General features: G+C 39.0%; 1 protein-coding gene and 1 non-coding gene across 2 annotated transcripts in view; both read left to right on the forward strand.

Annotated features, from left to right (window-relative positions):
• Nucleotides 1-12481, forward strand: part of GRM8 (glutamate metabotropic receptor 8) — a 749540-nt gene that overhangs the window by 524815 nt on the left and 212244 nt on the right. The window lies entirely within an intron of this gene.
• Nucleotides 6106-6241, forward strand: LOC132525037 (small nucleolar RNA SNORA43). Its single transcript, XR_009542166.1, has one exon. It is a non-coding gene; the product is annotated as a small nucleolar RNA SNORA43 (small nucleolar RNA).

A 12481-nucleotide genomic window follows, 5' to 3' on the forward strand; every position in this document is an offset into this window, starting at 1 on the left:
AGCCCTTTTCCAGCCTCACTACCCTTTGCACCTGCTGTTCTCTCTGCCTAGAATTCTCTTTTCCTGGTTTGTCACCTGCCTCCTTTTCATTCTTCATGTCCTTATCACTTGCTATTCTTCAACAGACAGCAGAAACCACTCCATTTTTAGCAGGAAGGAATCTCACACGATAGATTAGTGCTTACAGTTTTTTGGGAAGGCTTGGGGAGAGCTCCAGATTAGACCTTCAAGGGTGAACCCAAGAACACCACCCCAGAACTGGTCCACCAGCACTGCCTCATCAGGAAGTGGGGGAATCAGGAAACCACTGTCCCAGCTTCTGGCTTCAGGTTGTACTGCTGTCACCATGCCACAAGCAGGGCATGGGAGATGGGCTTGTCCAAAACATACCAGGAGATACAGGCAGCCCACTTATAATGATCACTATCCTCTGGCAGACTCACTTCTTAGGTTGTCTCAGAGGGGTCCAGATTCCGTACCCTAGCCTACTTGGTTACTCTGTTTGCTTCTGTCATCTCCAATGGCTGGGATTACGTGGACTATAAGCCATTTTCTACTGCTGGTGGTATTTCCAAGACTAAACAGAAGCATTTCTCACAAAACCTGACCATTTGAACTCAATTCTAGATCTTGTAATAATAAAAATCAAAAGCAAGACTATAGTCTAAGTTTTCCAATACCGTTTTAAACAGACTACTCAGAAGTCACTGGGAGAGTTTACTAGAAACACAGATTTATTTTTTTAATTCCTTCCTGGAAATAATGAAGTCCTTGGTGAAGCTCAAGAATCTGTTCCTTATAAAAACCACCAGTGCCTCTGGTACATGGTTAGATTTGAGAACCAGGAGACTAGAAGTATCTTGAGGTCCCTTCCATATTTTGTATGATAATTCATAAGTACCTTTTACATATATAAGCAGTGGTATTAACTAAGATAAGAGCTATAAATGGGCCTGCAGTGTGAACTGACAGGTCCACTGTGCTCCTACGGCTCTGCATTGCATGTGGTTGCAATTCAGGGCAGCCCAACCCAACATTCTGAGCCTGCAGCTGGGAGCAACTGTGACTAAACTGATTCCCATACTAGCTGACTCATTGCATTGCTTCCTGTTTCTCTTATTGTAGTTTAAAATGTTTGCCTTGGAGAGCCTAGCGCACTGCCCAGTGCATTGCAAGTGCTTGGTAATTACTAGTTATATATACATGTTTATTAAAAGAAGGAAGGGAGGGAGGGAGGAAGGGATGGAGAGAGGGAGCCTGGAGTTCTTAGAGGCCCCTTTACCACGCTTATCAAATTATGTAATTTATTTCTCTCAACTTTTTAAACTCTAAAATGTAGATTATGATAACTTTTAAATTATAGGATTCTTAAGAGAATCAGTTGAGCTAACGAATGAGAACATGGTAAGAAATATTTAAAAGTGAGCTCTAAAAAAGATTACTTGGCATTCTTGCAGAAATAGGTTTTCTTAAAAATCAATCATTAATTGCTAGAATGTAGAGGTATGAGGTACTTGATTCTGATACAGTCTTCAGCTCTATTTTCTTTGAACTGAATTCTTGGATTCCTGATTTCCTTTAAGTCCAACATGATTTCTTTCAAACACTGAACATGAAATGGCTTTTTATGTTCATTAGTGGTCCCAATATCGTGCAATTACAGTTGTTCTGTCTGCTCTATACCAACCTCCCACATATTAAATCGATTTATAAAGTCAAGTGGGTGATTAAAAGGACACTATGAACTATCTGAACAGAGTGTGCTTTGGTTCTGATGTTCTTCTATTTCATTGTGGACCAGTTCAGTTAATGTCCTCTATCCCCTTATGCAGCGATGCTTAGTTACCCTGAACAGATGTCACAGTGCCTGGAAAAAAAATCAGTTTTCCAATAGACGCAGATCTTATTTCTCTGAGGAATACTTTGCATCGCTCTCCGTTGAGCCAGTATTTATCATTGCCCTGAAACATGCATTACAGCTAGAAGGATACAAGCAGCTCAGACAATCAAGCCCCCAGAGGGCTTAGGGCACTTCTGGGGCACCCTGGCTCTTTATCTGGAGCCTGGAAGTGATTTTTTGACACACATCGAAGGGATAACCTCATCAGACACTGAAAACGGCACCCTGGAGTCTGCAAAAACCTTCCAACTGCTTCAGATGCAGAAACATAAAAGTCAAATTCAAAATGTAGTAGAAAAATGAAAGGAAATAGAAGAGGAAAAAGGTGATAAAAAGAAATGTATGAATTGCTTTTCTAGTTAGCCATCTTTGCAAAGTCATAGGTGTCCTTGGGCATTGAAGTCTAGAGTCCTTGGGCATCTAATGAAAATATCATGAATTTTCCAATTGCTTTCCGTGTTAAATTTTTGAAAGTAACAGGATTGACATCTGGCATCAATCCAGCAGATACAAAACAGCACGACAGAGCTCTTATAAGCTTATTTTTCTTGAATTCGATCCTCATAAAAGCGGCACAGTTACACTTGAGGGACAGTATGGAAAATGGCTTTGCCCTGAATTTTGATAGCACTGTTGAATCTTTAAATCTACTGTCATTTCGGTTATTCTGTCATTAGTCTTTTCCTCTGAAGTCCTTTGATGGCAATCGTGTTTTACAGATGAACCCATTAATTCACTGGAACTTAAGTGATTAGCTCTGCTTGGCAGTCAGGTGCAGAGTTAAGGTTAGATAAAAGTCCCTCAGGTTCAGGTGATTGCTAAGCCTTGAGGACAGCAACCAGACATTCAGAAATCATCCACCAGCTTCTCCCACCGCATTTAAAAGAAAATTTATTTACCTTTACAGAAAAAGTGCTTCTGAAGATTTTAAGGATCAGGTTGATGGGAAATATATGCTTTTCTCCTCAGAAGCTATGATTATAATTTAGGGAGAATTCCTTGAAGTAAAATGTATTCCAATCTGTGCGATACACACGTAATTAATAATTTGGTAAATATTTATTTGACTTGCTAATGTTCCAGACACTGTGGTAGGCTCCACTGGGGTTACAAAGATATGTAGCCCATAGAATCTGACCACATTGATCAGTTAATTCATTTCTTCATTGTTTTATCCATTGATTTATGATAGTCAATAACTGATAAAGAAAAAATAGCTTATCAGGTAAGGCTGGATGTTGTAGGAGGCATCAGATGGATAAAGTATTAACAGGCAGATAAGTCTGGGTCATTCCACATATAGAAAAATAACATGACACTTTTCCTTCCCAAATAGATCCCAGAGGTGGAAAAGCATTACTAAACATATACTTAACGTTTAGTGAGTAGCACATACCCTGGTATGCCTGGAGTGTTTTGTGACATGGATGCAACTGAAAAATAATCTTAATATAAGTTAAATACTGATAAAATAATATAAAAGATAAGCATCGCTTTTGTTAATTTTCTTGCAAATTTATGTTTATTTGTTTAGTTTTCCTTCAACAGGGGAAAATAGAACAATTTATTATATCTCAATCTTTGTAACATACTCCTCTAAATAAAATTACAACAAAGAGGAAGTCACTACATACACTTTAAAAATTCCCCTTCTGTTCACTGGAGGAGAAAAACAACTCTTAATTGTGAGGGTTCCAGCAGAGTATTGCCTAATTAGAGATGACCAGAGAAGCACCAACCTTGGAGACTCCTTTAATTTGACAGCCTGGATACTTCGCATGTTTGAGAAGTAGTTCTGCAATCCATTCCATTAGTATCAACCTCTGGAACTTAGCTCAAACAACGGTAGAGCACAAAGGAATAACTTGCTTCTCCGAATAACAAACATTTACTGCATTTGCTTGCATTGTTTTTCACCCTTTTAGTAGATATTCTATTACTAAAATAAAAGAACTGTTTTATGGAAAAATTGCTCTAAGGTGCAGACTGTGGTGAACTTGGGGATCCAGTCATTGCAGCCTTGAGTATAATTTCCACCTTGAAGGTTGGGTAAGAGCGTTTTTGAAACGATGTGGGCAGCACTTAAGCACTGCTTCTATTATTTTCATCAAACAGTTTTTAATGCTTCTTTGTTCTTCCGTTGTTGAAGCTTCACATTAGTAACCGCTGATTGATGCTCAGAAGAGAGGGGGATTGTGGGAGATAAGTATGGCATACTAATTCCTCTAAATTTGGGGATGGGAAAAAATGCAGAAAGATGTGAGGAAATGTTATAAACATTACAAAAGATAAAAAGAGTGATCTGCAGAGGGATGATATGCTGATGTGTTATCCAGACAATAAAAGCTCTTTCCTTCACTGTCAGTTCCTAAGTAGAAACTCCCTTAGTTCTGAAGACCTTTACTAACTTACCTACATCAGTCCCCATCTTCCTCTCCTTCCCTCCAGCCCCATCTCTCCCTGTGCTTCTCTGCCTTCCTGCTCCCAAAGCCCTCCTTCCATCGCCAGCCCTTTTTAACCTAGAAAGCAGATATGTTCAAGTTTCTTCTCTCATAAAAGAAGAGTAAAAAGAAATAAGGACACCTCCCTTGTGTTAAACAACTAGGTGGGAGGAACTCTTTTCAATGTATACATATGTCAGATTACTACAGTCTGCACTTTAAATATCTTACGATTTTATTTTTAAATTATACCTCAATAAAGCTGGGGAGAAACCCACAAAACACACCTTCTGTAAACCTCCTGCCCAGCTGAGGACTATCCAATCTCTCTCAATCACAGCTTCCTTTAAGGAGCCAGGGCTTCCGGGTTTGGCCACTGCATCCTGTACCAGGATAGGTATTCCTGATTTTTCTTTTCCTCCAAGGTGGCTCTATGTGGTGGCATGCCATTGGTACTGATGCTGCCTTTATTTAATATTTTGATATTTTGTTCATGAATTTCTGCTTTAATTTTGGTTTAAATTTTTTTCATTAATGTAGTATTTATTCTGATTACTGAGTTTTTTTGCCCCTTAATATTTGCATCCAATTGAGTGCCTCACTCACCTCACCCTAGTCGTGGCCCTGTGTTTCCACCAGGACATTTGGTCGGTAACTCAGGATAGTTGTATCTACCTTGAGTCAAGTCTCCTCTCACACTGTTGCTCTCCGTTTCTATGAATGTCATCACGTTTTACCTGGTTGCCAAAGCCAGAAATCTAGGGCATCCTGGACCTGCCTTCACTCTTTCCCTTATCCCCATCTCCTTAACCATGTAATCAACAATCATGTTTTGCCTCCTTAGCTCTTTAATATCTTTCTTCAGAGTAAGATAAGACCCTCATAATTTCTTTCCTGAATTGCTATAATCGTCCTCTATTCGTTTTGTATCGTTATGTCCCCCCATCCTTCCCCAGTTATATGGTTGCAGCCAGAGAAATCGTTCTAAAATGCAAATCTGGTCATTCCCCTTGACTACTTATCCTTCAGTACCTCTCCACAGCCTAGGTTAGAATCCAGAATCCTTAGCAAGACATATAAGAACCTTAATCATTTGGCTCTGTTAAACCCTTCATTTCCATCTTCTGCCACTAACCAATTAAGACCTTTGCTGGAGTACTTGCAGGGCCGTAAGTGGGCTATTTCCTCACAGCTTTGAGCCTTCTAGTGTGCTATTCCATCTGCCTGAAATTCTCTTCCTTTAAAATTCAGTTCGTAGGTCACCGTCTCCAAGAAGTCTTCCAGCTGTTTACAGTCTGAGCTAGGCATCCATTCCGTCTGCTCCCTATCATTTAGTGCTTCCCTCTCATAGCTTTTATACTACTTACTAGTAAGTCTGCTCGCTATGCCGTGAGCTCCTTGGGGGCAGGGACTATATCTTTTAACCCTTTGTCTCTAGTGCATGATACAGTTCTTGGCACAAAGTGGGTATTTCCCAAATTATAGAAGATATCAGTCTGGCGATCATTTTTCTTTTCTTATTTACAACATAAACAACATTTCCTTTAAAAACATTTTCATATATTACTAACCTTGTATTGGGGTAGTTCATGATGTGTTGTATTGGCCTAGAATTTGTTATTCTTGAATATAGACACCTCAATCCCTCCCTACCCTACCCTACCCGCTCCTGGAGAAGTTACCCCATCCGGCTAATCCTAGTAGGAACAGAGATCCTTAAAAATCATGACTTTTTCTGGGTGGGAGGGAGGGGACGCTGCCCTGCAGATGCTGGACCTGCCGGCGCCATGGGTGCAGCTGCCCTGCTGCACCTGTGACACTGGCGCAGAGAGGGAACGGCTATTTCTACACTCAGTGCTCAGAACAGTGGGCACTAAGAATGGTTTGTAGCCGGACATTGCAAAGCAAACAAACAAACAAAAATCATGACTTTACATAGGAGATCCATGAGGTAAGCCCAGGGGTGCAGGCAAAAGCTAGAGTTCAGCATCAGACAGGACCATACAAATTCTATTTCTCATTCTTAAGCTTAGACCTCCAGATACAAGACTTTATCAAAGCAAGAGACCATTGTTGGCCAGCTTAAATGCCTCTGGCTTAGGAGCTGGACAGAAATTGCATGGACATCTAGTCTGGGCAAGGATCCTAGAGGGGCAAACATATCTCAAGGGTCTGATTGACCCAGATCAATACAATTTAACAGCAAATGTGTGACAGCATCATTAAATCTAACTAGGTTTGCCTAAGCAGAATCCAGATGAGACACAAAGATCTAAAAATAAAATAGTATATTTCAACACCCAAGAGCTTTCTTGATCACTTTAAGGCATGCTAAGAATTTTCCATAGATATGACAGTTACGAGGCAATTAATGGAATACTTTGCAAATCAATTGCAGAAAAAGGAGAAAAAAATGAGTAAGAAACAGCTAAAGTAAAAAATGAAACTGCTATAAATATAGATAATAGCTTCCATTAAAAGTGTCTTCCAACATTGGAAAGTTTAATCACAGTTACACTCAGATCGTTGGTTACACTCTATTTCACAGCTCTCCAGCTTGGGAAAATCTATGCACCATTAAACATGATAGGTTCAATGTTTTTTATAATATCTGGTCAGCAGTGGAAAATTTTGTTAGCTAATTTTATTAACAAGTTTTAGTTTCATTTAATTTTAACAATAACAAAAAGCAAGTACAATTTTTTTTTAAATCCGTAGACAACCTTTAAAATAAGATTAGACTGGCCTATGCAAAAGTAGATCCTAGAATATAGTAGAATTGAATTTCTGGAAAAAAATAATGTGTTTTCCTATTTGAAAAAGACAAGTTTAACTTTTACCTCAAGCCGTACACCAATATAATCAACAGTGAGATCAGATCAGGGTCTTACGTGTAGTAGCCAACCATAAATCAATTATTTAAAAAATGTAGATAATGCATATCTAATCTGTAGAAGAGGAGGAATTTTTCTAAACTTAAAGGAACTGAGGGAAAAAATCACATAGGGAAATAATAGATTTAACTAAATAAAAAGCTTAAACACTATGAACAAAGTTAAGGAGAAATAGTGGGGAGAAAGATTTGCTTCAAATATAAAAGAAAACATTAATATATTGAATATTTATAATGGTTGTACAAATTTCTAACAACCTCCCTCAAAATCCTAAAATATCAATTAACAAAGAACATATTCAAACAATTCACACAAGAAACTGCACTTGACTATGAAAACAATTAAGCTTTAGAAGTGATCGATTAAACATAACTTGAGGCATCATTTTTCACCTATTGAATTAGAATATATATGCAGGAGAAATATTTTGGGTTGATGAGAGGGCAGAGAGATGAGAGTGCTCTTTTATATGGCTGGCAAAGAATTAAATAGGTTATAAAATAAAGAAAACTTCCTGGAAAATAACTTGCCAGTTATTCTCTTCTTACACTTTGGTTCAGAAATACCTCTTCCAAGAGTTTTACGCTAACAATCTGAAGTAAAAAGTATCTGTGCGTGAAGATTTTTGTTAAGGCTTTTACTGTTAGAAAAAATACACAAATGGCAGTAAAATGGAATATAATATAGGCATTAATATTACAGTAGTTTAATGAAAAGAGAACATCCTTTTAAGTATAAAATGCAAATCCTATACATGGTCTGATGGATAAGACATACATATACCAAAAGACTGAAAGAAGAATGCTGGTCTGTTGAAATGAGTGTGTATGGCTGGTAGCTTTATTATTAATTACTATTGTTTTCTTGTATTTTTCTCTATCTCCTTGATTTTCCAAAAGGGGCATTTATTATTTTCAAAATCAGGAAAATAAATATTGCTAATAGAAGGATTCGGTTGAAAATGGATCACAAGGGAATAATGTTAATATAACACTTCCTATTATTTACCAACCTTCAATAAATTAGCAGATTCTTTGTACCCATGTTGACAATTTGGTTTCTTGTCTTGTCACTTGTTATTCCAGTCAGTGACTCCTGTGATCTTTAGGGGAGATGCCATATCTAATTAACATTAGTGACGTTTAAGGCAATTATTAAGTTATTTACTTCTCCAGCCAACTCTTCCCTGTTGAGGGCTTGGGTAGTGGAGCAAGGGGAGGGGAACACCATTCTTTGTGATAATTTCATGAGGGGTGGTTAAATAAACCAATCATTAGGCTACAAAAAGAATTTGCCCATAAAGTATGACCTACTAATTTTCTGATCTTGCGTCTGTTTTACAAGGTTGATATTTGGAAGGCGATTATTTTACTTTTGTGGGATTTGACATTTGTTAGGAATCAACTCCTGAAAGAATAATGCATTTAAAGTAACCTTAACTAAATTCAGAGTTAGTAAGGAACTCTTCCATGGTAGGGAAGAGAAAAATTGCAGCTGTTGTTGTTGTTGTTGTTAAGACAGTGTAAACTCCTATATTCTGCAGTTAGGAGAAGCAATGGAAGTAGTTTTTGAGATTCTGAAATATTCTCAATTTATTGCTCAGGGCCACAGTATTTTCCCATTATGTGCTGCTGGAAGAGTTCACCCTTCCCAGGATGGCATATTGAACACATCTTCCAAGTGGAGAGTTATGCTGTGTCCTGAAGACAGACAGCTCCCTTCCCAACACTTTTTTTTTTTTTTTTAACACAGGTCACCCAGTGTTGCCAGCAAGGACATAGACAGTGGCCTTAGCAGTCACTATCCTTGGTGGGTGACAACTAGAGGCCTTTGGGACTCAACGATGAGGCATTTCCTCACCATTCTGTTTACCTCTTACTCTACAGCAAGTCTGTGTATCTGTCATTACTACAGAGTTTGATACAATTATAGCAAAACTTCAAAGATTGCAGTGTGAAAATTTAAATGCTGGTTCTCAGGGGTGTCTTCTGACTTTAAAGATACAGAGAGTGTTGGTTAGGCCTCCCACTCCTCTGTCAAGGCCCTCCTCCCAGGGAAAGCCTGACGTCCTCTTGTGATTAGGCAACATGGTCTTTTCCATCCCCGCCTTTCACTTCCGGACCCATCTCCTCCCAGCCTGTTTCTCCCTCCCTTAGACTACCAGGGCTCTTGTCTTCTCTCCATCCTACCCCACAACTGCCATGGAGAAAAGCTTCCTACATTCCTTTACCCTCAGATCCAAATATTAGTTCATTTATAGTAAGATTTCCGTCATTCTTGGTTCCGTTTGCATTTAAAAGGCCCCAAGGGTCTGAGTAGTCTACAGGATTAAATTCTGAGAGAGTAGAATTCCTTGAGTTGTCCGGAGAGTCCTGTGGGGATTGGTGCCCCTTCCTATCCAGCTGGCTCTTTTCTTGAACAAGGACGCATAATGAAATTGATCAGCTCCACTCTTACTCTCCTGCTCCCATGCTCACCTTCTCCCTTCCCAGTCTCATCTCTACAGGTACACAGGCTGCATCTCAGTGGGCCCAAGTGGGATTTCATTTCTCCAATATTGTCCATAACTGAAGTTTTGGTCCTTCTGGCCAGCGCTAGTAGCAGTAGCAATAAATTCAGAAGCAGCTCCAACACAAGAATTTGTCTTTGCTTTGACTGCCTTATTTACACAATTAGAGCTTATCTTTTATTGTTTCCTCTGGCCAGCTTCTTTATAATAACCTACTTTATAGAGAACCTCCCACCTCACAGTTCCCTGTCCTTGTCATCTTAAACAGAGGAAAACAGACCCCCCCAAATGACATTCAATCAGTCCAACAATGGCGATAGATACATATATCCTCTCAGAGTTCAGTCATATAGCAAGAGTTTTACTCCTGATAATTCAGAGACTTCTCATATATTTGGTATATACATAAATTGTATGTATATATACAAACACGAAGAAGTATTGAGTTATTATTACAAGTGAAAATACAATCTACAATTGTTAGTGGGATAAATTTGCAGAGGTAGATCTACTTCTGGCCAGTCCCTCCCTTTTTGTAAATATCCTTTCCAGCCACACTACCCCCAATCACACTCCCCACACACTCTATTGTCATTCTCTATTTCATTATCTTGAGAGTGATTTTATTGAGGCCAGAACCATGACTTATCATTCAGTTGGGAAACTGAGGCTATTTAGTTTCATTCTACCCATAAGTAAATTTTCTTCTATTAGTCATATAAAATAGACCCTGTGCTAAGTATCTTAAACACATTATCTTGTTCTGTCATCACAATAACTCATTACTGTAGTTGGCATAGTTCCTATTTTACAGGTAAGGATATCAAAACTAAGGATGGTTGTTACCTGTCTCAGGTTGCTCTTGTGCAGCAGGGCTCAGGGAGAATTCTGTAGAATCACGTGGTCGAGGAATAGGCTTTATTGGAGAATCTTACAGGCCGATGTCAGTAAGAGAAGAACGTGCTCCTGGAGGCTCAACATCCCACAGAGCAGTGGGTAAGGAGCAACCCCGTGCTGGATACAGAGTGGGCTTATGTTCTAGTGGAAGAACATTGCCCTAACTGCTCTCTCTTCTTACGAGGCCAGGGTATGAGCCTCTTGTTAAGATAGTGCAGATATATTGTTTTGGATGGCAGGCAATCTGCATTTAGTCGCCAGAAATGTGAGAAAACCAGCTGCTCCACATCTGGGCACCCTGGAACCCAGGGCGAAGTTGTAGCCCCTCTTCTGAGAACACTGTGACCCTAACCCTTGGGAAAAGTGAGGGCTCCAACTCTAGCTATTTTATTGTTCAGGTGATTGAAAGAGCATTTAGGGTTACCTTTTGAAAATTCTGCTTCATACCCCAGTCACACAGGTTGTAAGTGTGTGTGTATTAGGTGAATGCAGAATTTAAACCCAGATCTCTGTGACTCCAAAGCTGATATGCTATCCATTGCCTATAATACTTAACAACCTTCTATTTTCTTCTTCTTTATCCACAGCTTCTGAAACTCTCTTTCGTTGCCATCCCGCTCAGCTCTACTTCGCCACAGGACAACCACACATCTGCCCTTAAATCTTTTTTTAAAACCACAGGGAATATTTATTTTAAGTGAAAATATCCTTCTAAATCTTAGACACTCCTTTTACCTTTTCTCAATGATACCTAGGGTTCTATTGATCACTGAATAGATGATGAATAGACCTTTCTTGGGAAAGTTTCTTCATCTAAAAGTACTGCTCTCTCTTGCAATTATAGGGCAAGAGAGGAATCAGTATTCGTTTGCCTTGAGACTCCCATTCTACCACCATCACTAGAAAATTACCCTTCTTTAAAAGTCCATGCAGTCCTTATATATTAATGCCACTCTCCCCCAATTCTTGTTGACATCATTTATTCCCATTTAAAATATTGATTTTTCTTGATAACTTCAATTGCTAAACATATAACTTCTCCCATTAGCTCCTCATTAGTTTTGAAATTAATCTAAGCATCATATTGCAACGATTTTCTTAATCCTAATAAATTTTCCTTCCAACCCTGTTCAGCTACACATTGGCATGGGTATATTTAGGACCTCTGTATTATCTGGTGTGTTTTTTAGGGTTCTCCAGGGAAACAGTACCAATGGTATATATAGAGAGAGGTTTATTTTAAGGAATTGGCTCACATGATTTCAAGGGCCGGCAGGTCCAAAATCTGTAGGGCAGGCCAGTGAGCAGAGACCTGGCAGGCTGAAAAGGGTTGAAGTTATAGTCTGGAGTCCAAAGCCAGACTGGAGACAGAATTCCTTTCTTCTCTGGGGAATCTCAGTGTTTCCTCCTAAGGCTTTTTACTGATTGGCTAAGACCTGCTCACATCATGAAGCATAATCTGCTTTACTCAGTCTACTGATTTATACATTAATCACAACTAAAAATTACCTCACAACAACATCTAGACCAGTGTTTGATCAAACAGCTGGACCCCATCCCACAGACTATTCAAGTTGACACTGAAAATTTAATATCCCATTTGGTATTTGGTATGGTTCTGCCTTTGAGATTATTAATGACACTCTCCTGGTTTGATTTTCTTCCTGCTTCAGGGGCCACTCTTCAACTCTTGTCTCATTGTTCCTTTTTTTTTTTTTTTTTGGATAGCTCCTTTAAATATGGCTACCAAGATTTGATCCTTTGCTTTTCTATTACTCATTCTTTCTTCACAATCCCATATACTCCCAAAGTATCAATATCACCTGTGACCCTTAGATTG

The sequence above is a fragment of the Lagenorhynchus albirostris genome, chromosome 8 (genome assembly GCF_949774975.1).
Source record: "Lagenorhynchus albirostris chromosome 8, mLagAlb1.1, whole genome shotgun sequence".
NCBI lineage: Eukaryota > Metazoa > Chordata > Mammalia > Artiodactyla > Delphinidae > Lagenorhynchus > Lagenorhynchus albirostris.